The sequence below is a fragment of the Miscanthus floridulus genome, chromosome 8 (genome assembly GCF_019320115.1).
Source record: "Miscanthus floridulus cultivar M001 chromosome 8, ASM1932011v1, whole genome shotgun sequence".
NCBI classification, from domain to species: domain Eukaryota; kingdom Viridiplantae; phylum Streptophyta; class Magnoliopsida; order Poales; family Poaceae; genus Miscanthus; species Miscanthus floridulus.
The window spans coordinates 49,021,045-49,025,223 of record NC_089587.1 but is presented as its reverse complement, the minus strand read 5'-3'; the positions used below and the strand labels follow the sequence as shown (position 1 = coordinate 49,025,223).

General features: G+C 52.2%; 1 pseudogene; it reads left to right on the top strand.

Annotated features, from left to right (window-relative positions):
• Positions 1–2,249: 2,249 nt before the first annotated feature.
• On the top strand, positions 2,250–3,316 carry LOC136469015 (BTB/POZ and MATH domain-containing protein 2-like; annotated as a pseudogene).
• The last annotated feature ends 863 nt before the right edge of the window (positions 3,317–4,179 follow it).

Sequence of the window (4,179 nt, the reverse complement as noted above, 5' to 3'; positions counted from 1 at the left end):
GTGGGAAGCTCTATCCCACCCCGGCGCGGCGCCCTCCCCACCCCCGACAGCGCCCCCTCACCCCGGCATCCGAGCTCCCCCCACCCCAGTGGCGCTGAGCCAAGCCCGGTACTAGTGGGGCTAGTGCTCGCGCGCAGCCGCTCGCTGCCATCTCCGACCCTGACAACCGGAATCGATTGAATTAGCCTTTCCCCTCCCCTATGTTGCATATGTATGTTTCAAGTGTTTCGGACATTTCAGATGTATGTTGCAATTGTTTCATATGGATGTTGCAAAAGTAGATCGGGGGATATTGCACATGTTGTATATGTTGCAATTGTTTTGAGGTATGTTGCACGCGTATGTTTCGAATGTTTCAGATGTTTCAAAGGTATGTTTCATCTGTATTTTTCGGATGCATGTTGCAAGTGTGTTTATCTGGATGTTGCATAAGTTTCACACATATGTTGTACCACGGCATGTACATCCATCACCCCATGAATTTAGCATGGTGATCTATAGAATTACTTTCCATCTCCCACCCTATGAATTTGAGATAGGCTTATTTGTGAACTTGGAGAAGTTGCAGAATGTTAAATTCAGAGCCAAATAGCCTAATCCATTAAGTAGATTCCAATTCGTCCAAAATAGCCTAAGAGATAAAGATATTTCCTCCTTCAATTTTATCCAACTTCATAAAAACATATTAGGGTGGAGAATGGAACACAAGAATTTAAAAAGAAAGTGATGTATGAACAACTGTCTTCATTTTAATGTATCAAGAGACAAGACAAATATAAATACGATAATGCTCCAATTAAGACGTCTGCACGGACGGATACCTCACTCTGCTCACTCCCGCACCCAATCCCTTGCTTCCTCCTTGCTTCCTCCTCGCTTCTGTGCTCGCGCCCCGCACCACCCTGACGCGCGTCCATGGCTGCCTCCCTGGGCGGTGGTGGTGCCCTCACCCACCCCGTCGTGTGCCCTCCTTCACCTCGGCTTCCTCCTCCCCCACCCAGGTGGCTCCTCCCCCACCCCGACGTCCTCACCCACCGCCCACCGGGAGCGCCCAATGCCCGCGAATCCGGTGGCCCTCTTCCCTACCCTGGTGAGATCCATGGAGCATGAGTGAGATCCATGGAGGTGGCGCTGCAGTGTTGTAGGGGAGTGGGCGGCTCTCCCCCACCCCGGCGCGGCGCCCTCCCCACCCCCGACCGCGCCCCTCTCACCCTGGCATCCGAGCTCCCCCCCACCCTGGTGGTGCTGAGCCAAGCCCAGTACTGGTGGGGCTGGTGCTCGCGCGCAGCCGCTCGCTGCCATCTCCGACCCTGACAACCGGAATCGATTGAATTAGCCTTTCCCCTCCCCTATGTTGTATATGTATGTTTCAAGTGTTTCGGACATTTCAGATGTATGTTGCAATTGTTTCATATGGATGTTGTAAAAGTAGATCGGGGGATATTGTACATGTTGCATATGTTGCAATTGTTTTGAGGTATGTTGCAAGCGTATGTTTCGAGTGTTTCAGATGTTTCAAAGGTATGTTTTATCTGTATTTTCCGGATGCATGTTGCAAGTGTGTTTATCTGGATGTTGCATAAGTTTCACACATGTTACATGTATTTTATTTGGATATCACGTATGGTTGCAATGGTTTTGAAGAATTTTCAGGTGTTTTTTAAGTGTTTTAGAAGCATAACTGTTGTATTTGATGTTTCAAAAGTAGATCGGGTGTTGCATCACTCCTCCCCACCTTCTGCTGTATTGTCTCGATGTGTCCTCCTGGTGTCGGCAGGGCATCCATACGATGGTGCGGCCGGGTCCTTCCGAATCAAAGGCCCTGCGCCCCTCTTGTCGTTTGATGGCGCGGGCCCCGTGTGGAGCACGTGAAACATAGTGCAGCGTGCGGGCATCTATCCGGACGTCCATACACTAGCACTACCGATATAGATATAGATATAGATACAGTCATACAGATAGTCCGTAGTTTGAGAAAGAGTACTGTACCTGAAATTGTGGACCCTTCTCATGTAGTCGACCGCGGGCCATTTGAATCGATCTGTATTCCTGAAAATCGTGGACCTGCTCACGTAGTCCACCGGGTGTCTCCTGGGATCGATCTGTAGTCCCGAGAATGTAGGCTTCCATCCGAGCTACTCCTATTTTAAATAACCGAACAACCGATCGAGATGAGAGATCTAAATCTAAGTAGCCACGGCGGCGGGGGACCGGTGTTTCAAGCAACTCGCCGGCCGGATCCATCGACCATGGACCTTGTTACGGGGTCGGCGACGGTGTTGTACCACGGCGTGTACATCCATCACCCCATCGGCGGCTACGCGGATGTGGTTCTCCCGCCCGGCGGCATCGAGTCCAACGTCTTCGCCACCGGCCGCCACTACTGGTCCGCCCGATTCGTCTGCCGCAAGATCTACGGCGGCAACACGTGCCTGTCCATGAGCCTGCATCTCTGGTCCAGAGGCGTCAAGGTGAAGGCGTCCTGGGAGCTCAGCGTCATCGACCCACTACGCGGCTCCCTGCTCCCGAGTCCCGACTACGCTGTACAGTTCGCCACCGCAGTATTTTGTGTCATTGGAGGACATCCGCTGGGACATGGACTATGTCTTCCTAAGCGACCGGTGCTTTTGGTATGTCGATGACAGCGGCCGGCTCGTGTTGCAGATCACGGTCACGATCGTCCCGGAGGACGATCCCGAGACGACAATAGGCAGGCAGATTGACGACGTGCCGCCGTCGGACATGCTGGACCAGCTCGGCGAGGTCCTGGAGACAAGGGAGGACGCGGACGTCACCTTCTCCGTCGACGGTGAGCTCATCCCGGCGCACAAGATCGTGCTCGCCATGCGATCACGCGTCTTCAAAGCGCAGCTCTATGGGGAGATGAAGGAGAGTGGGGAGCAGCCCATCGAGATCAGCGCCATGACATGCCGACACGTTCAGGGCTTTGCTCCGTTACATCTACACCGACTCTTCGCCGGCGAGCAGCAGCAACCAACAAGACGAGGAAGAAGGCAGCCAGGACAATGACAAGCAGGTTTGGGAGCTGCTCACGGCCGCAGACCGTTACAGCGTGGAGCGGCTGAAGCTCATCTGCGAGCGCATTCTTTGCAAGAGGCTTGACGTCGACAACGTGGCGGATATGTTGGGGCTGGCTGATCGACACCACTGCGGCACGCTTAAGGATGCCTGCATCGACTTCATGAGCACTTCGCATAGGATGGACCAGGTAAAGAAGAGCCAAGGGTTCTTGCAGCTAAAAGATTCCCACCCTCTTCTTTTGGTGGAAGTGTTAGAGAAGTCAAGCAAGTTTTAAAAACATAGCTAAAACTATGTAGCCAGCAAAACTTTTGAACGATTCCCAACTTCCATCCACTTGATCGATCAGACAATAAGAATGGAATGGAGCGAGTTTAGTTAATAATAAATTAATACTGTGCGTTGCTACAGGCACTACATATCGTTTTTCACATTTCCTACATCTCAGTAGTCTGAGACGGAGGACGCGTTCAGGCGACGGCGCCCCGCGCCTGCTCCCATGCGCCAGTGGCCTGCGCCCTGCGTCGGCTCCCACGTGCCGGAGGCCCCATGCCCATGCGCTCGTGTCTCCCTCTCTCCTCACGTGGCGCTGGCGAGGTAGGCCCTTCTCCTCCTCAGGATTCCGGCGAGTTCCTCCTGTCTATCTCCTAGCTTCGGCGAGCTTCTCCTCTATCTCTCCCAACTCCGGCGACCTCTCCTCTGTCTCTCCCAACTCCGGCGACCTTATTAGAAAAAAGGAGGGGCCCCGAGGATGTAGGCAGGCCAAACGGTAGGGATGGCGGCTGGGCGGTTCGGGTCCTGGCGGCGGTGGAGGCGGCCGGACCAGGTTAAATGTAAACTAGTCTAACTAACTGTTCAAGAAAAATGCACAGTTAATTGTAAACTGCTCATAACTTATTATTCCGCAACAGAAAATTAGCTTCTCTTCCCATGGTTGAAATTATTTGTTTTTCGCCACAAAGAATACATCATAGTATGTATTGCTCCAACATTAGGCCTTGTTTGATTATTCTCATATCCATCTCATTCTTTGTATGTGTTAGGATTGATTGTCTAATCTACTCATCTTTGAAGGTGCTCATAGGGATATGATTTACGTACGTGTGTTAATATGGGTGAGTGTGCGTATATCGTGAGTGT